Source organism: Notothenia rossii (genome assembly GCF_949606895.1).
Source record: "Notothenia rossii genome assembly, chromosome: 2".
Taxonomy (NCBI): domain Eukaryota; kingdom Metazoa; phylum Chordata; class Actinopteri; order Perciformes; family Nototheniidae; genus Notothenia; species Notothenia rossii.
In genome coordinates this window covers 42,354,954-42,381,998 of record NC_136904.1, presented here as the reverse complement: position 1 = coordinate 42,381,998, position 27,045 = coordinate 42,354,954, and the positions used below count along the sequence as shown (strand labels likewise).

General features: G+C 40.7%; 1 long non-coding RNA gene across 1 annotated transcript in view; it reads left to right on the top strand.

Moving 5' to 3' along the window:
- Window positions 1-26,598, top strand: part of LOC307027211 — a 37,641-nt gene extending 11,043 nt beyond the window's left edge. The window contains exon 2 of the long non-coding RNA XR_013804566.1: window positions 24,031-26,598. This is a non-coding gene — a long non-coding RNA (uncharacterized lncRNA). The remainder of the gene's footprint in view (window positions 1-24,030) is intronic.
- Window positions 26,599-27,045: the final 447 nt, after the last annotated feature.

The following is a 27,045-nucleotide window of genomic DNA, read 5'->3' as shown; positions in this document are numbered from 1 at the left end:
AATGTATTGTTCAATCTTTTCTTCAAAGCTATATGATGAATACACATGGTGAAATATCCAAACCCAACAATCCCATCAGAATCATCCTATTGGGTATCTTTAGAAACTTCAGCATCTCTGTTATAATTTCATTCCACTGTTGTATCAGGGGGGTTTAAGAGTTTGAGAATGACCTTTCTGCTTCTTGTTTGCGTGTACTTGTGTTGACTGATAACTTTTCTTAGGGGGGGTTTTAGCAGAGTAACAAATGTTAGCAGCCTGCCCCGCTCCTTGTTCTCGAAGGTAAGCACAAACCGTGTTGATGATGGTTAATGACTGTGATGACAGGGTTTTTGGAATATCCAGGGGATGAAGCGTGATAGAGAAAAGTTACTTGGAGTCCTTCCATCTAGTTTTGCCGGCCAGGGGTTTAACCCAAGGGCAGGACAGAAAGCGAGAGTGAGGCGTTCAAGGGCATAGGGAAGCAGAACGCTTTGCGGGGAAGGAAGCAGTGAAAGGGGAGAAAAGAGGAAAAGATTTGGAAGGCAGGGCAGTGTGTAAACTTCAAAAATCCTGTGACGGCTGCGGCTGCCGCCGCCAGCCCTGACCACTCTACAGATGCTTTTGTTCCCCACGAGCACCCCCCTTTTTCCTCATCTTCTCCTCTCTTTTCGCCTGGTGTCTGTGGTGATCCAGTGTGAGAGGAGCGGGGGCTATCAAAGCCATCGCTGTCTGTTACAGACTTCAAAACCCGGGGCCCCCATCCGTCCATCAGCCCCAATCATCATATCCGCAAGGCCTGAGCGGAAAGCCTCGCACACTGGAGGAGAAATATTTGATCTGTCTTCTTCACGAGGATCAACAGCCACACAAACGACAGGAGTGCCCCGGCGTTGCAAAAAGAGAAGGGGGAGGAGGAGGATGTGGGAGGAGTGGAGGAGGCGAGGAGGCAGAGGGAAGTGAGGAAGGGTATCATGAGGGAGCACAGAGATAGAACTAAAAAGGAAAAAGGGACATCCACTTGACTTCATAAAGTGAACCCTTGTTGCAAAGATTTATGTCATGCTTTGTTAAAACATTTTGAAGCAGGGCCCACATATAAAGCAAGACATTTTGGAACATATATAAATAGCCATTTGTCTCCCCCCGCTTATTTACAGCTTTTCTTTCACTGTCTTTTAGTAATTCATGTGTGCTGTATACATCCATATGAGTGAGACAAAGTGCAGAGTAAACCTACAAATTCTTGCATGGTTTTTTTATTCCTTACCAACTCAACTACTAACTAATTAGGTATTTATATTGAATTGAACATTATAATTCATAAAGTTGCAAGATTAAGTCAAACTTGTTATTCAAGATTGAACTTTTAAAGACTGCAAAACACCATGTTATGCATAATATGTATTTTGAAAAAATGAGTGATAATTTATAACAATTAATAATTGTATTAATCATAAATACAATGTTGATTTTAGCTATTTTTTCTCTGGGTATTTTCAGTTTTATTTCTTTTTATTCTGACTGTCAATTGATTATATCGCTTAAGTTCTGGGAATTGATCATGTATATATTTGGTATCAGTATCTATAGACACTGTGATTGATAACACAATTATATTAATTAATAATGAGTTGCAGTTATATACATAAGGTTGGAATATCAAACAGAATCGGTATTTTATACGTACCTCATATCTGACATTTTTGTGAGCAAGCCCTTGGTTTACTAATCTTTTTATTTTACTCTAAATTGAATACACAGCTTGAGTTCAGGAATATCAAACTAAATCACAGTATTTCTTATATACATGATAACATTTTCATAAGGTCATATTTTACTCCTCTTTTTTATTCGTCACTATATTGCTCATATTGGGCCAGAATCTATCCACCCATTAATCTATGTATCCATGTATCAGTTTATCTGACCGTCATATGACAGTTATTTATAGACGTCAGTGTGTGTGTGTCTCCAGGAGACGGCTGGTATAGTTAGCTCTTAAATCCTGCATGTGAGATCAGACTACATAATTACCTATCACATTAAGCCCTTTATGTCCACCAGACTTAGGCCTCTCTCTCTCTCTGTCTGTCTCTATCTAACACACACACACACACACACACACACACACACACACACACACACACACACACACACACACACACACACACACACACACACACACACACACACACACACACACACACACACACACACACACACACACACACACACTCACACTCACACTCACTCACACACACACTCTCTCAGAGCAGCAGCAGTGGAGCAGCTGGTAGCATTATTGACACACAGTTTGCCTGGGGGGTGGGGGGAAAGAGGGAGGAAATAAAATGGGTAGAAGACGAATATGTGATTGGAAGGAGAGTGTATGTTAGAGTAACTTCAAAGCATTTTTTTTGTTTGATTGACCCCCACACACACATGTACGACAACTTCCTACGTACACACAAACAGACACACACACACACACACACACACACACACACACACACACACACACACACACACACACACACACACACACACACACACACACACACACACACACACACACACACACACACACACACACACACACACACACCAGCCCATTTGGGGGGAATCTATTCAGACAGACTGCTATCAGTGATGCAGGCATGTCAGTCGTCACCTCATCGCATCCAACAGAAGAATCAGCAGGACATCTTGTCAGGCTTCGTGGAACACACACACACACACACACACACACACACACACACACACACACACACACACACACACACACACACACACACACACACACACACACATGCATGCACCAGCAGACAACATGAATGCAAGTGCCAAGCACTAAGTCCAGGGTTCAGAAGGTTGAATGTTTTCAGAGCTAATCAGTGCACGTCTCATATCTTAGTATGGTACATAGTGTGATGGAAGTGGACACTGCTAATCTGCCTGTGTGTGTGTGTGTGTGTGTGTGTGTGTGTGTGTGTGTGTGTGTGTGTGTGTGTGTGTGTGTGTGTGTGTGTGTGTGTGTGTGTGTGTGTGTGTGTGTGTGTGTGTGTGTGTGTGTGTGTGTGTGTGTGTGTGTGTGTGTGTGTGTGTGTGTGTGTGTGTGTGTGTACTTATTTTGTCTCTCTTAAGATTACACACAAAGGTTCATTTTTCACATTATTGGATACACGTTTCAAATAAGAAAACTACTCATGCTATTCTGTGTTTTTTCATCATGTGCTCCCTTTCCAAGTCTATTAATTTATCATGTTCGACTAGAAGCACATTTTTGGCAATGACATTTACCCCCTTAAGTTGAATATGAAAAATGCATTTGCACATTAATATCAGAACAGCTCTTATGCTTATTTTTATTGTGTGTGTGCAGGACTCTAAATTCATCAAAATGTAACAAAAACAATGATTCAAATGAAGGATTTTATTGGATTTGAAGGCCTGTTATGGAAATATTCTCATAATATACTGGTTGTCATATTGGGGCAAATGGAAGTTTTGAATCTAAATTATTGAAAAATTCAAAAGAAATCATATTGACAAGTCAGATTTGGTGTGTTTCAGTGTCTGGGGAGTTGCATAACAATATCAGTCATATGGGGAATATGTGCGGCTTTCAGCAACAATAAACACATTCATATTTATCTTCTTTTAATGTAGAAATGTGGGGTGTCTCTTTACTTGTAAAACCTGTGTGTGTGTGTGTGTGTGTGTGTGTGTGTGTGTGTGTGTGTGTGTGTGTGTGTGTGTGTGTGTGTGTGTGTGTGTGTGTGTGTGTGTGTGTGTGTGTGTGTGTGTGTGTGTGTGTGTGTGTGTGTGTGTGTGTGTGTGTGTGTGTGTGTGTGTGTGTGTGTGTGTGTGTGTGTGTGCGTGGTAACAGATGTCCACCCAGTGGCTGCTGGGACAGCACTTCACATTTTACATGTGTTAAGTGACAGTGATGGACAGCAGGTAGTCCTTTTTAATAATTCAATATATTTTAATCCTCTTTTCTCTTTCTATCTCTCACTAATTATCGGTTGGAAGCCAAATAGCACTGTTGATTTACATGATTACACAAATAGGGCAAATGTGAAAAAAACAAAACTGCATTGTATTTTTTCTCTCACACTTTGGTTCTATTTTTTGATTGAGATATCTCAGAGACACATGAACGCATACCAGGAGCATGTGCAAACATAAAAAACAATACATGGGTATTTTTTTTTCTGGGTTCTAAATATTACTCCATTTAAGAAAAAGAACAATCAGAAGGCAAAGAGAATGAGCCAGATCCAGCCAGCCACTCAGTCAGTCAGCCAGTCAGCCAGAGACAGAGACATTTCCCCAGCACCAGGATGCGGGTAAGTGAGCCTCAACTGACCAGAAATGATTTGCCTCTGTCTGTTAGACACGTAATGGAGTCATTTAACTAGTCAAATTAGGAGCCGGCGAGATGCCGCATGCTTCATTACTGGGTTCCAATGGGCACCGCTCTACATTTACGTCAGAAATGATTTCAGGCCAAATTAATGTTTTTATTGTCTTGTGGGGAAAAAAAATAAAACAAGAATAGAGAAAGAAACACACACAAAATACACAATGGCGACACAGGATGACTCTCACACAGGCATGTTTCGGTTCACGTGCACACATGGCTGGGAGCTGGAAATAAAGTAACACACAGGTTGTCTGCACACACTGTTGTCTGTCACACTCGATGTGCGGAGAGCCACACACACACACCAGAGCCGCACGTCTGGAAGATCAGCACCATCTAGAGGCATCAGGCACACATTGTACCTTTGGAGAAATGTGTCACGCAGCATGATTTGTGAATTCATATTTCCTTTTACACCTTTAAAGAAAAGGGGCAGTTACCTTTGTGCAACTTTTGTCCATGTTTGACAATCTATGAAACATTTAGTATGTTTTTCACACAAAATCTGGTTAACACCTTTAAAACCAACTTGAAAAACTTGTGACAAAAAGTACTTTCTCCTTGGTTTTAATGGTCAATAGGCCCCATTCAAACCAAATGTAACCATAACAATGCAAAACAAATACAAAATAATTGAGTTTATAGTTAAACTCTCCATGTTTTATCACATATTGATATATGTAAACGTTTGGTCAGGATTCTGCTTTGAAACCATTTATACATTTTCATGGCAGCAGACACATAATTAAATGAAATAAGTGATCCTTAAAAGTTCTTGTGAAGAACGTTGGATGCAACCACCCATGTTATTTGTGCGGCAATGACATCAAAAACCTAACCCATAAGAACATTTAGTAATAAGTCAAATTTGACCCTTTAGGAAAAACAGTATGCACAATCCCAATTGTATTTTGTATATTGAATATCACTGGTAAGATGGGGTGAAAGGTGAAAACGATGCAGTTTGAAGCTAACTTCAGCAGCAGACAGGCAGAAAGTCTGCAGTGTGTGAGTGACAGCTCTTTAGCCCGGCTGCATCCAGCACTCCCTCTCCTGACCTCTAAATCAGAACCAGGTGATGACGGAAATAGGAAATAGAATATATCCACTGGGGAGAGATCAAAGAGCGAGTGTGTGCGGGAGAGGAAGGACGGGGGGGTGGGGTGGGGGTTTAACATGTATATCTGCTCCTCGTCGACAGGATGGTATGACTAGTAGGATTATTGATGAGAGGCAAAACACAGCCCTATGGGATTTGGAGTTTACATGTCCGGCAGGCCAACGAGACGCATTTACCGAGCTGGGATTTGAACCGTCAACTTTTTCGTGGTGAAGTTGCCTTTAATGGTCAGGTTCACTCTTTTCCTGCTGCCACTTTTTTTCTCAGGCTCCCCGCAGCTGCTTGTATTTATGTTATCACAGATTACAGCTGCATTGTTTGAATTTGACTGACAGCCAGTGATATTTATGCTTATGCGCGAGTGTGTATTTGGATTCCTTTGTTTTTCACGAGGCACACACGCACGCAAGCATAAGCACACAGAGATGCACCGGTGTAATCATGCTGCACACATACCCAGCTGTGCACACACACACACACACACACACGCACACACACACACACACACACACACACACACACACACACACACACACACACACACACACACACACACACACACACACACACACACACACACACACACACACACACACACAGACACTCCCTGTCAGTCGCTGTTGTTCTTGACATTCTGTCGATATCATTGTGTCCAAAATCTCAGTTTGTTTGATGCGGCTCTTGACTGGCCGGCGCTCTTTGAGGCACACAGACACTTTGTTCTCAGACCCTGCACACATCTCTCCTCGTGTTTCTCATCGGCCGCTTTCAGACTTCTTTGCTGTCCCTCTGCGATAACCGGCAGGTTTCAGAGAGGCAACAAGGTCCGCTCAGTCTCAAATACAGACATGTTGATGTTATTATACAAAAGTGAAGGCGTAAGTCATGTAAGATTAACTTATGACACAACACTTTATAATTATACTAAAATCACCCATGAATATTTGTACATTTTGAAAACTCTTGCTTTGGTTTTTGATGTAACGCTATTGTATTTTACTAATTTGTGACGTACTCTCTACTGAATCTAACAAATGGAGGGCTAGGGTTAGGGTTATGGGTAACCCAAAATACATTTCTCCAAAACATATTTGCTATTAGACCACATATTAATATGCTCTAAAACAGAAAAAAGCAAGACATCTCCATATTTGAGAGGCTAAATTACAAAGCATCTTCTGACACTTTTGCACAAATAATTTCTTCAATGACGATTGATCCAAAACTCTGGCGATTATGTTTCCATCAATCAACCACTGATTAGTTGACTTATCATCAGAGCTTTATTGAACATAGTACACTTATATTGTATTTATTTGTTAAAGTATCTCTTAAAAAATTGTATTGTTCTATTTGATATCTCCGTCAGTGCTTGGCAATATAACATACTATTTTCCTAAGTATATCTGTGATGAACTTAAACTGGCTCTTATTTTCGGCCTGATCTATCAAACAACTTCTTTCCTGTCCGTTGTCTTGAACCAAACCTCCAAAGCATGACACGCTGTCTTTGTCTGTTCATGTAAATATACAAGTCTCCATGTCCGTGTGTTTAGAAAGATCAGTCTCAATACATGTCTCATCTGTTTGAATGCAGAGACGTACAGATTGATTTCTTCATCCATCTTTAGTCCAGCAGACCCGGCCTCTCACTCTCACCCCTCTCTCTCAGCTTCCCTCCCCCTTTCCTATCGAATAAACACAGGCATTTTATAGACACTGGCCCTGATGCTGAGATATTGTTTTTTACTCCCTCTGTTATGTATTGATCACCGGCTTGCCTGTTTATCTGCACAGGGTGGACACTTATAGATGAATACATGCACACATGTGAACATCGAGGCCTTTCATTTGGACAAGAGAGCATTGTTGCTGCAGAGGAGGAAAGGTGTGTGTGTGTGTGTGTGTGTGTGTGTGTGTGTGTGTGTGTGTGTGTGTGTGTGTGTGTGTGTGTGTGTGTGTGTGTGTGTGTGTGTGTGTGTGTGTGTGTGTGTGTGTGTGTGTGTGTGTGTGTGTGTGTGTGTGTGTGTGTGTGTGTGTGTGTGTGTGTGTGTGTGTGTGTGTGTGTGTGTGTGTGTGTGTGTGTGTGTGTGTGTGTGTGCGTGCGTGTGTGTGTGTGCGTGCACGGGACATTGGAACATTGATGTCTGACGACTGATTCCTTGTCATCTTATTATTACCCCTCCACTCTGCATGGGGGCACCGTGTTGTTGTCGCATGTTTTTGTGCATAGTTAAACTACTCAAGCAATGACTCCATCGCTAATTATAGCTTTCCACTTGAGCGGCGACACAGAGACACGGGCTCTTGTGTTAACTTCTCTGGTGTTGTGGTTTTCAAATACATGCCTTTACTGTGTAGCCTAGATCTGGACTGTATGTGTTTTACCTGCCGTAGTACACTGGTAAAAATGTGATTTTTCACATTTGCAGTTGTACAGATAATGTGAATAACATGTCACTTCTTTAAAAGGGGCTTGTGTTGTTGGTTAAGTTGCTTTTTTGTTATACTATTCATGCACAACACAACTGATTCCCTCAGTTGATACACTATGCTCAATTTCTTTATAAAAAATCCAAGGAAATGTACTTTTAAATCAGTGTTATTGTTGTTGGTGCTGTGTATTTTATACATTCCAATTTAAATATTATAGAATATGTCAATAGAGTGGTAAAATGAAAGATGAAAGCTGATAATAAAGTCGTTATTAAAGTACAAAGGCAATTTTGCCATTTCCTTTTCCTGCTTCTTTATACTTATTTGATCAGGATAAGAAATCCTTTATTCGTCCCACTGCAGGGAAACTCACATTGTTACAGCAAATGGGAAAACACATATAAAAAGGCCGAATAAATTAAGTAAACATGTCAAATAAAGTTGCAAAGATTTGTATACCCCTACACCCTTTTTCCCCCTGACACAATGAGGATACTTCTTCTCATCCCTACTTTTTTCTCTTATAAATCTCATTGTGTGCCATAAATCAGTCTGGCACACAATGTAAAACACGTTATAGATGCCAGTAGTAGTTGCCAGTCTTGGTGGTCGGCTGTTTGTTTGTGGTAATTACACTAATGTCTACGAATGAAGGTGATAATGATGTATTGATGTTACAATGCTACACCTTGTACATTTACCAATCACAGGTTTGCTGTAGTTATTGCAATTTGATATAGAACCACCGTCCTAACCAAGGAACCTTTGAAGATCCCTCTCTTTTCTGGGTGGAGCAGTGGCTGAAGACATGGTTGGGTACGAGCGCCGATCGAGTCCTGGCTCGGTTGCCCGCTCTGTCCAGAAGGCAACTCCGCAGGACGTTAGCCGGCTCAGCATTCTGGGATAGCTGCCCAGGGGTCCCGGATGACCTCAAGAGTTAAAAGCAAACAGCGGGAGAGATAGACTAAGGCATGGAGGAAGCATGGAAACTGACAGAGAGACAGAGAAAGGAGGGTTGGAGGTATGTGGAGGAAGCCAGACACGGAAAAGGAGATGGGAGAGAGATGGGGGGTGGGAGGTTTTTGAGAAAGATAGAGGAACTGGAGAAAGGTACGACAGGACAGTATGTGTTGTGGCTCATGACCATTCATTCATAAAGCATACAATGATATTTTGGTGCGAATAATGTCGTTTGTTTGTCCTTTTCCTGTCTCAACATCGTAACACCCACATGCACAAAGTGAGATCAGTAAATAAATGGTATTCCAAGAACTTGAGCAAACCCTAAACTAAGGGCCAATCCAACACATTTGGGAATGAACTAGCAGTGTATGCTAAATGTACATGTCTGACATTGTGGGAAAGAGTGTTCATAATATTTATAATATTGGCAAAAGGCTTCCCGTCTATTAATGGCAGTAATTCTTTAAATATTGGGATGATGACTTCCTGGAAGGCATTCATGTTGCACATCTAAAACGTTTTGGAGGTATTTGTGTAAAGAATAAAACACTTTCACTTCTACACATACTAGACTTTTTCTTCAGACATCGATAGGGCATGGAATGGGGTGTCTGTTGGACCCTTCCTGTTGAAGTACTATGGTAACTTTACTTAATCGTAACATTTTGTTTGCCTAAGAATGTCCAGCGATTGCTCCAACCTCTCGTTTCACTTCTAGTTCCAAAAAACCCAAGATGGGCATCGCCAAAACCCCAGACTCAAGGCTTCAATGGGTGACATCACAATCACAACCTCCAATTCTCGTAAACACCTCATGTTGAGCCATAGCTCGAACTTCTAGTGTCACTTTTCTTTTCAAACAACCAAGATGGCGTCTGCCATAACCCCAATCTCTAGAATTCAATTGATGTCGTCTCAATGACCAAGTCCACTTGTTGTATACGGTCCATAGGGCTTAGAAACATCAAATGGAAGAATGAAGGAATGAAAGGTTTACCAGACAAACTTAAAAGTCAGTGTTTGTGTGTGTGTGTGTGTGTGTGTGTGTGTGTGTGTGTGTGTGTGTGTGTGTGTGTGTGTGTGTGTGTGTGTGTGTGTGTGTGTGTGTGTGTGTGTGTGTGTGTGTGTGTGTGTGTGTGTGTGTGTGTGTGTGTGTGTGTGTGTGTGTGTGTGTGTGTGTGTGTGTCATATCTGTCATTTCCCCTCATTGGCTGCCCCACCCGCTTTCCCACAGTGGTCTTCTCCTTGGCCCGATAATGACGCTTAAGAAGGTAATGGTGTAAATGAAAGCTGCCCCCCCCACCCCCCTTTTTCTGCATGTCTCTCTGCCTCTCTCTCTCTGGGGAACAAAGAGGCCTTATTATACCTCGCTGTCAGCGTCGCTCTGTGTCTCACCACTGTACAATCACTGTTTTCAGCAGCACTATCAGCATGGGGTAAATGGAGAGAGAGAGTGAGAGAGCGGGCGAGACAGGTAGACAGAGAATGGGATCGTCTATCTCCAGTGGCAGTATTCAACACTAGTTATCCAGAAGTGCTTTTTTAGTTTGAAGCGCATTTGTTGCAAATAAATTTTATGCAGACTTTTTTCTTTTCTTTTTTTCTAACAGCTCGAACAGGCAGTATAATTTATTTGCGTTCACATGACACACACAGGAACACACACACACTCCTTAAGTCGAGAGATATCTTCTTATTGGGGAATCTTTCAATAAATCAATGTGACTTTAAACACATTTCCCAGGCGACGCGGCTGACCTGATAAGAAGTGAACTAATCTCTTTTGAGGCTGCCGGGAGAGCTTTGAACCAAATCTACTGTGCATCTATCACCAAGGTTATTTGTCAATGGCTGCTAATCCCAGGTAAATTTCCCTGGTTTTATATCAGGGGTTCTCATGTCTGAAGTTTCTCGGCCTTGGGAAAATAAGAGAGCAGGCTTACAGAAAGTAGGGGAACAAAAGAAATGTTATGGATTTCAGCAGCAAAACAATGGCTCAGGCAGGGAAGGGGGGAGGCAGAGAGGTTCAGAGACGGAAGACGGCTATTATTTGCTCTCTATGCATCAAAATTAGAAGTTGCATTTATCTTTGTGAAATCGTTCTTTTGTATCCAATTTTGTAAAACATAAAACTATTGAAGAAAAGTTTGATTATTTTTCTCCCTTTCGCATATTTTTGTGTAAAAATTATATTCTTTTTTTTACTGACCACAGCATTTTTGGGAATATTAGTCTCTACCAAATTTAACATTTACAGAAAATGTACACTTTCATCAATTTGAGGTTATTTTCCGTTAATTTAAAATAAAAATACTTTCTTTCCCCTTAAACTCTTTCAATGGAGGAGCAATGTGTAAAACATTTTTTTTTTTAAGTATTGACATATAAAATAAAAATGGAGCATTAAAAAAAAAAGAATATAATTATGGATCACCCAATGGTTTTGTGGAAAAGCTGAGTATTTCCTATACACTTACAAAATCTTTGGGAACATGTTGGCAAGTGGTTGCAGTGCCAAACAACTTCCTTTACTACATGTTTTCAAAGTTTTAACATCATCTGTCATGTCTGCACCGCCGAGGTCAAAGCGGAGATCTTCGTTCACATCTGAGTCATTTATTAGCTCCCAATTAACAGAGCAAACAAACTAATGATTGCGACGGACGCCTGGTCCTTTAATTTTGGAAATAACGCTTCACCTTTTACAGGCGGCATCGGCCCACCGGGCGCTCTGTGTGGAGATAAATTATTGATCGGACACATTACCCAAAGTGGGAAGTTTCTGTCTTTGCCATTTCTTGCACTGTGCAAGTAAAGAAACCTTTCTTTAATTTCCTTTTTTTTCATATTCATCCCCCGTTTTTGTTCCTTTTCTTTCTTTTTCACCCCCCCTTCTCCATGTGCACAGAAGATCATGGAAAATCTTTTTGCCATATCTGTCATCTGTCACGCTCTCTGATGAACAGTTTTGATCTCCGGCTCGTCTGTTTACGGCCGTTGTCAAGCGAAAAGAATCGTAGCCGTAAGTGCTTACACCAGCGCGTAAATAGTTTGACGTGTGGCTCCGTAACAAAGTTGCAGGAGTAAATAAGGAACCAAACAAACGCGCTGCGTTGCAATTAAGTCCTACGTCTGCATTATGAAATGTTTGGAGCAGCATGATTTCTGCTCACATTTCCCCAGGTCTTGCTATCAAAAGTGTGTGTTCCTTTGTTCCAGAGAGGGATCAAAGGGTAAGCACGGAGCATTATGGATAGCACTCGGCTACACACATACTGTGGGACAGAGGAACGTGGAATATAATGTGAAAGTGCTCAATTCTTCCATCGTGAGGTCATGGTGTTAGGTCACAGTGAGAGGATTAACACACTTTCACAGCTGAATGGAAACAGGCTTACAGTGTTAAAATAAAAATATATACAGCCGTAAAACATCCCTTTTTCATTTACCTGTAGTACCATAGTAGCATTAGTTTGATATTTACTCTCTTATTTGACATTTTCGATCCTCTATGAGACATTTGGAACATTTGGCTGCCTTACATAAGTTAGCAATGACTGTATGACTATTAGAATACATAAAACATAACAATCTACTAATAAGAAGGAGAAAGACCCACTTTGTTTCCAGTGGAACGTTTTCAAGATAAGTACCAAAAAAGAGATTTTAATCTCACAGAGGCCTTTTGTGGTTCAATAAAGTTAGGTTTAATTAGGAATGCACTATTGTGAATGTGTTGTTTCTGGTAATATGAAATGATTAGGAAAGCACAGTCAATACGCACTTGAAAGGAACTTTAAACAGAGAAAGATTGTTGCCTATTAATACAAAGTTAACTGACATTTTAGAAAATTTTATATACCATAGCTACTGGAAAAGGGATCCAGAAAGAGTCACCTTTACAATGAATTGTATTTGTTCCTTTATTTGTTTTTTGTAATATATACATTTTTCTAATTCTGAGGTAAAACAATCACATATGTTTGTGTCATTGTAATAATAGCATAAGAAACCACTTTGAAAGTTTAGATATATTGCATTTTTGATACATTTGAATGACTCACAGTTGATTTAACACTGCTTTAGATTTTCCACAATTTGGGACATTTTGGAATGAAATCAGCTTGATCTATTGATCAAATGTTCCCCGACACCACTGCAGTAGCTGCTCAATGTTGACGCATTAAAACCCCAAAAAAGTGGACTTAATATACAAATAACAATATAATATAGCCTCAATAAACCCGTACAAAGTAAACGTTATTTTTGTATTCAGACAGCTCAGAGACACATCAGCTTTACTGAGAAGGACAGACATAAGGAAAGGACAGAGTGAGACACTCAGAGGAGAAATGGAGAAAGAGCGAGGGATCGGGAGAAGGCGAAGATGAGGAGGAAGTGGAGGGGTGTGGGGGGGGGGCTGATCTTGGAAAGGTTTAGTATATCATAATTATCCCGTTAAGTAACGGCGGAGCGGCCTCCCCGGGGGAATTCGTCTTAAATGGAAGATTTGCAAGGAGAACGGGTCAGAGAAAAAAACGGCTTCCAGTCGGCAGGAAATCCTGTTTACATTTACATAATCATATCAACACTCACTCCTGCTCCTTCTTCTTCGTCTCTTTCTTTTGGGTGCCTTTTCAAAAAAACAGGGGAAAGAGACAAACGAGGGAGGGCTTAAGGCTGCTGCTTGTCGACGTTTGTTGTTTTATTTCCTTAAAAGTGCTGCCAGCGTTGTAGATATTGCCAAGTTTTTTTAAATCTCTTGCCAGCACCTCCAACCTCCTCTCAACATCTCTCTTTCCACCTCGTAATGTTCTCTTTAAGTAGACCTTTTGGCCTCTTTCCCTCATTTGGCATGTTGGAAGAAGAAGAAGAAGAAGAAGAAGAAGAAGAAGAAGAAGAAGAAGAAGAAGAGCATAAATAAGGGATGGCGTGCCCGGCTGTGTGAGTCTTAATTGAGATCTGCTAAGAGCACGCAGCAGATGTTTGTAGCAGCAACTGTTGAATCACCAGAGACCGCTGAGAGCCTGTGAAACCACGTTAAAAAGAAGCCAGGTGCTCCACTTGTTTTCATTTCTCACTGCCTCTGTCTCTTTTCTCGCTCTTTAAACCATGGAAACACTGAAGTGGAGATGAGGAGGGAAAAAATAAAAGAAATGAGAAGCAAATATATGGGTCAGCATTGGAGAAGAGAAGGACAGCTCGAGGTCATCAAACTGGAATCTCTATAACTACCCATTTATTTATTTTGAATGTATTCCAATCGTCCCAAATGAACAAATATTTGAATTATATAATATTGCAAGATGTACTTATTAGGTTATCTGCGAGGCAAAGCCATTCTTCACAAAAAATGTTGTGCGATTTACTGTTTCTGTAGTTTTAGGAGCTCTGAATATTATTTATTTATTTTCAAATTAATTTGGTTAGGTTTGAGGAATCAAGTGATTTTGGACTACGAAGGGGTCAACATTTTCCAAAAACTATATTCAGTCCCCCGTAATGTTGAATTAAAGTCCTCAAAGTGACTTAAACACCAACCGGTTTCCCTCTGCTAGAAATCACCTGTCCCCAGGTAACACTTCATCTGAGGCAATGTGATTAAACTACACTGTATTTACAAAATAAGCCCAGTGCGATCATGAAATAAAGTCGAATAAAATCCCTGAACTAGATTTTGACACGTTTGGGGTGCAAAGTCATTGCAGTAAATGTAATTAAGTACAATCATTTGATCGACAGTTAACCTGGGAATTTAGGGACCACACACACTGAACTAGAATAAGAACACTCAGTGACTTAGTTTTAATATATTATTGTATATTATTTATTCACCACGAGAAAGCTGGGAAACAGGTTCTCTGTTATTATAAATGAAAATGATGATAGCTGAGGCTACTCCTGCCTATCTTCATAACGTCCTTCCATAAAGACTTGGTCTATGTTCACCTCTGTATTGTTTCCTGGACGTTTCACTAATGCTACAGTTCAAAAGTTGACCTTCCACTGAAGCCACTGACTGGTGAGCTTTTAGGAAGACTCACCAGTATCCCCATTTAATGAAAGGCCTAATATTTTGGCTTCATTATTTCAGGTTGGGATTTATGATCACTGTCTGACTTTATGAGTGGCTATCATACACTTTAGGAGGGCAACACACTTACCGCTGCCCTATATATGCACATTGCCCTATATAATATCGCCCTATTTGGTTCCGTCTCGTCCTCCTGTGTCTGCTGTACATACATCCTCCACACTGTATCATCACACTCCTTTTGTCTTTCCTCCTCTTCTTCTTCTTCTTCTTCTTCTTCTTCTTCTTCTTCTGTCCCAGTAAAATGAACGGGTTTGGGGATACATTTCAATGGCCGATTAACAGACTCCTTCTTCCTTCCCATGTCCCATCTGGCTTCATGCCACACTGAATTAGTAACCAGATATGTCACCAGCACGGTGCTGGTACGGATAACACCACACGCTTCTGGGAGGGCCGTGGCTCGCAGATTAGCGCCTAAAATTAATACAATTGACTCGCAGGAAGGCCGTCTTCTCTCTTGTGTTTTGTAGTTTACTGGTGATGCACTACAAAACCAACGAGAAGTTTGCAAGAGCCGGGAAAGGAAAGACTTAATAAGTGTGTGTTAAGAGAAGAAGGTCCTGATATTAGTACATCATATTGGTTTGATGCCCAATGTTTAATCCTGATGCTTCACAAAATCATATTTGGGTAAACACTTTCTTAAACTTGTCAATAACTAAAAGCGTTATTGTTCGATTAAATCATAGACATTTTTGGGTTTTAACATCAAAACCAAACCCTAACCCTATCAGTCGAGAAGTTCACAAAGGCAGATAAAGGAAATACTTAAAGAGTGTGTGTTTGTTTTAGGACAATAATGTCTAGATATTACTACCACTTAGTGATTTAGTACCCAATGTATAATCCAACTGGTTTACATATTTAAAATTCAGGTTAAAACGATGTAAAAGGCGTCCCAAACTTAGAAGAAAAAGGTTTATTGTTGGATTAAATACTAGACATTTCATGGTTTTTACTTCAAAATCGAGAAGAAGTTTGCGAGGACTTCATTACTACATATAGACTTACAACTCTACTTACTACCCAATGTATAATCCTGCTGTTCATAGTTATAATAGTAACAATAGAAGATAATTGTTGGTATTTCTTTAAACACAGCTGTTCAGTTAGTATACATCACAGAGACGAATCGCAGCAAACACACAAAGAGGTCCTGTACTGTATATTGAATTTAATTGAATTGAATCCATAAAGAAAGTCTTTAAAGTGAGATTTGAAAGGAAGCTGGAGCTATCTTTGCTGTTAAGGCAGATTGTAGGACATGCACACACACATTACAGCTGAAGGCACCGATACAAACATCCAGTGTCCTGAACTCTAGCTTTCGTCCATATCTCAGTGAATAAGGGGGATGTTAGAGTTCATGTTAACAAAGCATATTTTTGTGTGGATGAGATGACCTCAACTATTCCCTGAACAAAAGCATATTTTTCAGAAAAGTATGAACAACATTGGAACTCTAGAGCTTAAATCCTTGATTTCCTTGTGAGAACATGAAGACAACACTGAGTTATAAAGAGACAACAAATAAGGAAAGATGAAGAAAAAGTTCTCCAAAATACCAGCCTTCATTTGACTGTGATAGAACCGGGCCACATGGGTAATCTGGGACTTTAATGATTTATTTCCCTCTTTCTCTCTTTTACATTAGACTACAGCCTTTTTCAAAGCACAGTGTGTCACAAGCATTTAAGACGTGGCCCTTTTTCCCCTGCACATTCCAACGCCATTATGTTACATTGTTGCCGAATAAAAGGCTGTATTATGTTCCAGCCCCCCCAGTAAAAGGGCAGAAGTGGACCCAGTTTTTATCTGCTGAACGAATCAATCAGGATTATGTCAGCTGAAAAGAATCACAGACAGCCGTCGCCAGGCACTGTGTGTGTGTGTGTGTGTGTGTGTGTGTGTGTGTGTGTGTGTGTGTGTGTGTGTGTGTGTGTGTGTGTGTGTGTGTGTGTGTGTGTGTGTGTGTGTGTGTGTGTGTGTGTGTGTGTGTGTGTGTGTGTGTGTGTGTGTGTGTGTGTGTGTGTGTGTGTGTCTCTGTGTATCCCCTTCTCTGTGTGGAAAAGGATGGGAAATTTGCATGGAAAGGAAAGCACTTGTTGGTTATGAACGTGCCCGACAAAGATGTCATTCGGGGTCTAAAAAGCAAGAGGATTGTTTTTCTATTTATGTATTTATCCACCTCCCCCCACCCCCCTCAACCCAAGCCTTTCTCCTCCTCATTGGGAGGATTGGAAGGGCACTAATTATCATTTCAGCAGAGATGATTAGGAGATCAAACAGGGATCGAATGCCATTTCCTTCCATTAATGCAGGGGGTTTAGAGTGCCTGTCATGGCTTGGCTTGTCCTAAGGCCTGTGGAGGGAAACAAATATAACAGGGGAGAAGAGAAAGAAGGGAAGAATGGATGATGGAGAAGAGGCTTAAGAGGAAGGGAGTGAGGGAGGGAAAAGATGGGACAGGGGTTTGGCAACAGAGAGGGAGAAGAGTTATTCAGTTAAAAGGCCAATGGGTTTTGTGAGTGTAAGGCCATCATTTGAAAAGGGGGATGATCATTAGAAGTACTATTTTTCTTGTTTGGAAATCTGTGCTGAAACAGAGAAAGTCATGGAGGGACACTGGCAGATATTGGCAGCGTGGCAGTTTAAGCTTGGTCCCTTCTCAAAACCCTAGACACAACTTTCAGATGCTAACATGCAAGCTAACACACTAATGGACAAGACCACACAATACAGAGATCAAGATCACAAAGACCAAGAATCAAACATTGTGGAGGGTAACTCGATTACAAAGATTAGCATGATGGTGCCAGGCCCTGGATTGGTCAAACTATTTTACCCTTGGGCTAACCCTAATCCTAACTCTAACCCTAAACCTAACCCTAACCCTCAAACTAAACCAACATGGCAACTCATTTGGAACGTTTTTTTGTTATATTTCTAAAATAGTTCAACCCATCTTTGGGTAGAATTAAGCCATGCAATCACTGTGTCTGTCTTCATTTTAAAAACCGACAAGGTTTACAAGTTTTTTCAGGAATATCGAGAGTCAGCAAGTAGCGCTGGATGGTTATTCCGAGACAGCTAATACAATAAGATGCCTCATCCAGTTTGCACTCTCATGCTTTCTGTCATATCATAATCTGGATTGTTTTTTTCTTATATAAATAAAGCGCCCCAAGAAGACAGTCTACAACAGGTTCTAGAATTCATAAAATAAAAGAGGTGCCCTTTTAAACCGAGGCCACTAAAACATGAATGTGATCTAATGTATTTTCAGTCCTTTTGATGGTATATCTCCTAAATCAACATCCTGTAATACTTCCTTGATCGTATCCCCCTGTTAGGATTCAACTTAGAATTTTAGGGCCAAATGCAAAAAAGGCAGAACATAAACAGGCGAGGCTGTATCTGGCAGCTAACAAAGTTCGATGTTTCCATTAAAAGATCAAAGAGACTGGAGGTGGATATCTGGAAGATTAGCGGGGGAACAGCGAAGCGAAGGGGCAGATTGAAGCGTGCGGATGAGGTTGTGATTGTTTCAGCACGTCAGATGAGAGAAATGTCAAAGAGAATGTGAGAGATGACCTCTGTGTTCATCGCCCATTAATGACCCTGCAGCTCCCAGCTTCATTTTCCCTCTCATCAAAAACATTAAAAAAAACATTTCCTCCTGTCTCCAATAGTCATTTCCCCCCGCATTGTATTTATGTATTGAAAAAAAAGGTAATAGATCAAGCACATTCCATTATTCTCTTATAAGATCATTAGCAAATATAATTAGATATGAAAGAAAGTAATTTGGAGAGGAGAGGGGAGAAAAGCGCTATCAGGCAGAGAAGACAGATTGTAGCATCAGAGTGTTTGGGCTTAAATTGCTCAGCGGAGGTATTATCAAGCCGGCAATCTTTTAGCCTCAGAAATAGTTTTGGAGACAGAGAGCGAAAGATAGAAAAGAGGCCACTAACATTCACTTCATTGTGTTCCCCCCCGACTGCAATCATTCTCTTTTACATTTCCTCTGAATCCTTCCATCCTGTCATACGCATCACCTCGTTCTCGACCCCGAGAGTTTGCAGGAAAACAAAAACCGAGTTTATAAAAAGACAGACGCGAGAAAAAAACACATTATCACAGACAACAGAAAACAGGTAACCTTCTTTACCCACCTCTTCGCACATATTGATTCGGCTTTTGTATTATTTTCGCGACTTTAAAAAACAGAAATAACACAGAAGTTGCGCGCTGCCTTGAAGTTGCTTCGCGAGGAACCTTGCCACGTCTCGTCTCTTCTCCCGCTCACTCTCCACCTGCAGTTCTTCTTCACTCTTTGTTGCACCTTAACACCACACTATGTTTGTTTAATAGGGATCTGAGCGGAAAGCAGACAGAGAGCACAACAATCCTGCTGCGTTCCACCACACATTTGCTTTTTTTTTTTTTTTTAACTCTCACCCTTTCTTCTTCTTTAGTAGTGCTTTGAGAGATTGGGTGCAGGGGAGGGGTGGATGTGGATTTTTCTAGTCTTTTGTGCGAATCACAGGGAATGGTAACTATAAACATCCTGTATTCATTAAAACCATCTAAAAATAAAAAATTTGGGGGAGGGAGGGAGGTGGTGCTCACTTCCTTCTTCGCCGCTCCTCCTCGGTGTATACAAGCGGGCCGTGTTATGCCTGGTGCCGCTCATATTTACATATTTATAAATACTGGGCTGTACAATGAGACGGGGCTGTGCCAAGAACAACACTTTCTGCTAGTGGAGGGCCCGGATGCCTGGGAGAGGGAACAAAGGAGCCCCAGCCACCTTCAGCGGCTCACTCAGGGTTCACACAGATTTGCACACTCACTGCTGAAGTCCATATGTAGAGAGGATGACACGATGCACGGCTACCAGGCGGCCTGTGATGCCTGGGGGCTCTTGTATTTTTACATTAGAGCGAAATACAGTGCGGTATCAAATTACATTTGATAGATATCTGACAACGGAAATGGGGGATTCCAGTGAAATCCTCTTTAATCGTCATTCTAGTATTAGGAGCAGTGGGTTATTATACAGCACCAGTGGTTTCCTGCTTAAGGATACTTTGACAGTGCCTAAGGGGGAAACTGGTACCTTTCTGAAGTACCAGTCCACAGTCCGTACTTGCTTGCAACTAGGGCGAGAAATCTCAGACTCTTTTTTCTTTTAAACTGGAGAAATAAGAACAGGTTATATGTGTGAACTGACCGTTTCCAACACCCTATAATGCCATTTCAACAGCGTGAACTGAAGTTGAACCCAAAATGTCAGCTCAGGGTAGCGCCACTTTAAAATACCTATCGACCTTCAAAAATCTATATTAGCTAAACCCTCATGCTCATCAAAAATTGAAATAACTAGAAAGGGCACTCGGAGTGCGATCAAGGCCGCCTCCATAAGTGAAAAATAAAGTGTTTATGGGCTCCGTGATTCGGATCTGCTCCAAAAATGGTAAGGGTGCTTCTTGGACCATGAATAAATCAGGCCAGTAACTTTTGTGTCATCAGGATAACAGACAAACTTAAAACATAATCTTATTGGCAAGGATTATAAATAGACAGAAGCACAAGTTAGGGGTTAGGGTTAGCTACAAATTGCATTTGCTATATTATTCCAAAAATGCCCTACAACACCATACTAGTCTCATGAAGCAGAGAGTATTTCACTGCAGAAATACCAGCTTTACTTCATCTGCGTTTGTTGTCTAACGCTTTCACAGACTGCTATTAATGTCAGGTGATGCCTACGAGAACACACACTTACTCACACACACACACACACACACACACACACACACACACACACACACACACACACACACACACACACACACACACACACACACACACACACACACACACACACACACACACACACATACACATACACACACACACACACATACACACACACACACACACACACACACACACACACACACACACACACACACACACACACACACACACACACACGTAGTCCCAAGGCGGTCCAAACACATGCTCAGAGTGCAGTGGTATGCCATTGTTCCATCCTCCTACCCATTTATCCATTCTGTTAAGCATGACACATGTATTAACAGTGGATGGATCCTGGAGCTGTGCTTCCTCACACCATATGTTCCCAGGTCCTATCCTCTCCAATAAGCACACGTCTCAAACGGCTATATCGCAACCAACCACAAGAGGGCAAACTTACTCTGTCACATATGGACATGCACTTTAGATTTAATGTTGGCTTTAATATGAGAAAATCATAGTTAGATCATTCAAATTGAGGTATATTTTTGTCAATATCAAACTGCCATTTCGTACGTGCATGTAGCACGCTTAGCATATTTGAAGTGAACACATAGATAAGACTCGCATTCGTGTGATAAATGAATGCCAGGCAGGTTTTCTGTGTCTGCGAGGTGCATCTGCCGCCTGCCCGAATGGGAAATTAAAAACTGTGAGGGGAAGTTATGCTAAATCTATAAAGTTGGCCAGGAAATCTCTCCCCCTTCGCAGTGGCAGTTGTTTGGGGAGAAGGAGCACCGTGCTTAAATAATAACATTCCAGGTGGCTTAGTTAATGAACAGTGAAAATCAAATATGGGGCCTAATCTGGAGCTCGTTACGGGAAGTTTCTTTACAGGGAAGTCAAAGGCAGGAAGTGCCCTTGGGGAGAGAGAGATACTTTTGAAGCTTCAAAACAAGAAAACTTTATTTTGGGTTCATTTGGTATCTTGGCTTTTAGATGTAATGTCCTATTAGATGTTAGGGACAAGAATAAATAAGTGAGGTCTAATAGTGGCTTGCTGCTCTCAAGTCTTACAGTTAGAGAGTTGAGGCCTATATTTTATTTTTATTATGACTTCTAATACAGACATTTTAAAAGTGCATCTCCCTCAATAGAGAAATACATGTCTGAGTATATGCAGAGGTATGCTTAGCTGTGGCATCGACGTCTTATTTACTGCCTTAGCTTGCCATCTTGTGGTGAAAGTTGGTCATGAAAACATATCCTTAGGAATTCTAATGTGTGTTACTTGGATATAAAAGAAACAAACCTCCATGTACATACTGTATTCTCACATCTAGTCATGTTAATGGTGCTTGGTATGATCTAGGTTACTATAAACGTGCATTAGGTATACGACTCGAACTTCAATTTAATCAAAATCTCTACCAATAACATTTCAATAAATACAGCCATTTGTAATTATACTTAAGTGTAATTGGAAGTATCTGAAGCGGAGCATTCAAAGCAGAAACCATATGAGACAAATAGAGTAAATGGTTGCAGCGATGTTGGGGTTGTTCCCTCCACGCACCGACAGCCCGAGAGTTATTACCCGGCGCTGAATCTAAGAGATGTTTTATCATGTTATAGCTCTTTATTTTCCTTCTGTTATGGCGCCACTTCCTTTCATTTTCATATCCATTTCCGTCCGCGCGCAAGCACAGCTCAAATAAACCTGTGTTTTAATTTGGTTTTGTCAGATTCATAACGCCACTTTAAAAGAACATGACATGCAAATGTGTTCGCTGGTGTTTTATTGCAAAATAATTTTCGAAAGAAGTTGCTGAGGGAATGAAAGTGTAGAAAAAGACATGGGGGGTGGGGGCAAGTTGTATTATTTAGTGGCCGCTGCGTGGGACCTAATTACAGTTATGCATTTCTTACTGTCTCACCGAGTCTTAAAAACTTTTTTTATTAGATTTACTCACTTCGTTCTCACCCACTGTCACACTTCCTGTCACACTTATTGAGCCAAGCAACTTGATTGTAACAAGTAGGAAAGTACTCCAGTTGTCGTAACTGTAATTTGTTAGTGTCTCGTATCATTTTAGAAATGATTATTTCACTGAGCACACCATCACAATATCAATGTACGCTGCTGTGTACAGAAGATGCAGAAATACAATTAGAAAGAACTAATGGTAGATTTCTGCAGTAGAAGATCTGCTGAGCTTGCTTTTTTGAAGGAGCAGCCTTGTACCTTTCTAATAGTTTCGTAGGTAAGATAATAACAGGAACACCCTACCATGCGATCCAGTTCAATAGATCTGCATTAAGATGGTAATACTGATTGTCTCAGAGAAGTGAATTAAACTGGATATAGGTGTAACCCGTGTAGTTGTTGTACCTGAATGTATTTCATTTTGAAGTGTTCCTGTTTTATTGTTAACATAGAAATACGTATCATCAGTATATACGCATTTACGGCATAACGGATCCAATGATTTAAACGTGGCACTGTGAGCTGGAGGTTTTTCTGTTGCTGGTCCTGGTGTTTTACATTGTTAATCACAACTTATACAATACATCATCTGAATTTGATTTAGACATTTTAAAGGGACGGTTCACTCAAAAATTAACAATGTTTGGCTTATATCTATGCTGATACTTTTGGTTTCATTTGTCCAGGATTGGAGATGCCCTTTTTTGGTAACTAAAGTCACAACTGAAAGTCAATATGCCAATACAATGGAGGTGAATTTCTATTATATTTAAAACTATATTTACATGTTTTGTTCTCTCCCTGTAATTAGGGTTAATCCATGGACTAGTTTTAACTGGGAATACTACTTAACAAAAAAACTGTCCCAATGAAAACGGTTGCCAGTGTTACATGTTACTTCTGCAGTGCAGTCAGTCAATGGATTATCCAGCATTTGTTCACCTCCATTGTATTTGTGTATGGACTAAGAACCTGGACAAATTTGACTAAACCGGTTGTTATGACTAGAAATGCATGTAATACTTTTTATTGCTTTGTAATTTTGTTGAAACGACCTTTTAAAGTCTTTAAAATGTAATACATTTTGACAAAATTAGCAATTACCCATGGTGAAAATCTTAATCATACCCATGCATTGGCCCTACTGACCATATGATGCATTGCTGAAGGTGTGTGTGTGTGTGTTTTGGGGGGGTCGGTGTGTATGGTCCGTGGTGCTAATCTCCCTCTTGTTCTCTTATTGGCTGTAGTGCATCTCTGGGTAGGAGAGGAGGACCAGCCAATGACCCACGACCCCGCGCTGACCCACGACCCAAACCATCTTAACAACGACCTTAACCACCCTAACAACCATAACCTAGGCGACCCCAAGGGGCTGGACGCCCACGCTGTAAACAAAGACTAACGGCCCCACACCGGAGCAAGGCAGGATGATGAGGAGGAGGATGATGAAGGCGATGGTGGTGAGGAGAATGAAGGATAAATTAAGGAGTACACTATAACAAAGACTTTATTTAAGATGAAAAAAAAAAACACATACTACCGTCAGAGTCAAGAGAAGGCGAAAACGATATGAAGGAACAGTTTTCCTTTGGGGACGGATTATTGAGACGCTCGGACACTAAACCAAGTGACGGCACATTCCCTGTTGTGTCTCCTGTGGTCTGAATGCCCCCTTGTCTTTGTTGTCTTTCTCTCTTATACGATGTTTGTTTTTCTTTCTTTTGATGAAACTACCTGTCTGATTAGCACTTCCTGTAACTGGCACCGCCTACTCTTATACATTCCTTGAGCTAGAGACGTTTTTTTTCCTCCAAATTATGACTAAAGTGTAGTGCTTGATCAAATGCTTTCAAAGACTCTTGTCGAATGAAGAAGATTTCACGAGTCCACGGACCACCATTGTATTATACCTGGAATGTATTCTACTGTAAAATAGAAACTTTACCGGGCTGCTGACGGAGACTGAGCACACTTACTGTCAGACCAGCCCCCTTCTTGCTCTCCTATCAGCTGGCAATGAGTGACCATTAACGTCCAATGACCATCATTGATTATGGTCATCGACGGACAGGGCACCATATGACAATCTACGATGCAAGAAGTTGACTCTTGATGATGGTGGTGCTAATGATGATTGTGAAGGAGACAGAATATGAAACTGCCCTAAATGTACTTATGATACTATACCCCCCCCCCCCCTCCCCCACACACACCTCCACACCCAGGCCAGTACAGGCCTTCTCTCTGCTATATGCCTCCCTTTTTTGTCTTTTTTCTGTATCACAGCGGCCGTAGACGCTTAATGTACATAGAGAGATATACAGTAGTTAAAAAAAAAAAAAGGTTTTAAAGCATTTGTGACAAGGATAAAGCAAAGACAGTAGTTTACGCGGCCACGTCCTGAAAAGGTAGGCGTTCTTCTACAGTTTGACTGAGAAGAAATACATTTTAAAAAATAGATCTTATGAAAAAGAAAAAAAGGGGGAACACTTTCTTTATTGCCCTCCGGCCCCTTCTCTTCATCTCTCATGTCAACCTCAAAGACTCTAGTGTTGCAGATGTTTCTAAAATACTGCCACCGATCATTGTTGCACAGTGTTACTGACTACTGAAAATGGTTTGATGTATTTACTTTAAGATGAGACTACAAAAAAGAACAAAAAAAAAACTGGAAAAAAAGACATATTGTGTATAGCCTTAGATACAAGTCATCTGTTATTGCTTCTACAAAGCTATGTAGCTGTGCTAGACCGTAGGACGTAGGGTTGATTTCATTTTGATTTTTTTTTATATGTACTGTACATTAATGCCTTCTCCATTTACTGATCAAAAGAAGAAAAAAAAGATGACAATCGTCTCCTCTGCTGCAAAACATATTTGCCCCCCCCCCCCCCCCCCCAACCCCATATATACACAATCATAATATGCATAGAGGGACTTAATCCTTTCTTATTTCTTTCATTTGTTTCGGTTCTCAGAAGTATTTTGCACTGTGATAGTATTATAAATCCAACCTATACAGTACAAAACTAGCTAACTAACTAAACGGAAGGTGTGTGTTTGTGTGTCCCTTGGCATTGTGAAATGTTTCTACGTCATTTTTTGTGAACCCAGAGAAAAATTCTAATGCGGTATGTACAGTCCAAATATAATACTTTATGATTTTAGTTTGAGCAACCTCTATACTGTATGTGGCTTTGACAAATTGTTACCCCCATTTCTTTTGTATGCAAATTCCCTTTTCACCTGCAGCGTTTACTGCTTTAACCCTGCGTGTTTTCCAGTGCTCATATTCCAACTTTGAGGACATTTTGCGGCAGTACAGCCTGTTTTTGTTGTTTTTTTCATTTTAATTTTATTTATGTAGACTACAATTAACCATTCTTTCAATTCCAATATGCCAGGAGAAGAGGGGATTTAAAAACTAAAATAATATGAGTGAGACATACGAGAAGTAATGGGAAATATTACAGGGTGTTAGAAGGGAGGAATTCAGGAAGTGGGGTCTGAGTGAACCAATCAGACGAGTCCTGCTGGAAGCACCGACCAGCGGCTTTGAACTCTGACCCCTATCTCTGTTTTCCGGGGGTGTAAAGATGAGAGATTAATGGCGGGGGTCTCACGTGGGCTCTCTCCTTCTCTGAACCAGCTATAATGAGCATTCCACTCCACATATTATGTACAAAACCTGTCTTGTGAGCTGAACACTCTTTATGTTTCACTGTACCCTCATGGCAGATGCTTTGTTTTGTAACTACTGAACTGTACTTATAGTAAAAATAAAATGTATTCAAACTAAAAAACAAACAATGGATTCTCTCAGAGCGACGGCCTGTTTCATGTTTTTCATTTCTTCTTTGTGTGATCAGAGGTGGCTTTTTGGAGAGTAGTCCGTTACTCTCACGTCATTATCTCGCAGTCAATTTGAGGGTGAATCTTCACGGACTGTGATCATGACGCCGAATACACACAACTAAATTACTATCTTTTTTCACTGATGAGAAACATATGATCGTGCTTATTAAGGCATCCCATGCAAATAGGGAGAGTTTTAAAGGAATTAAAATGCAGTAAATGCTTTCAGATCAGAGACGTGCAGTGCGTATTATTCACCTCGCATCATCTCCGTCCCCATCCCAATGTTTTCCATTTACAGACTACCAACCCCCCTTTCTTTTTAAATATATTGTTTGAATAAAAGACACTATTATTCTTTCTACTAAAAACAGCTGTATCAACACATAGGAAATCAGATATATTAT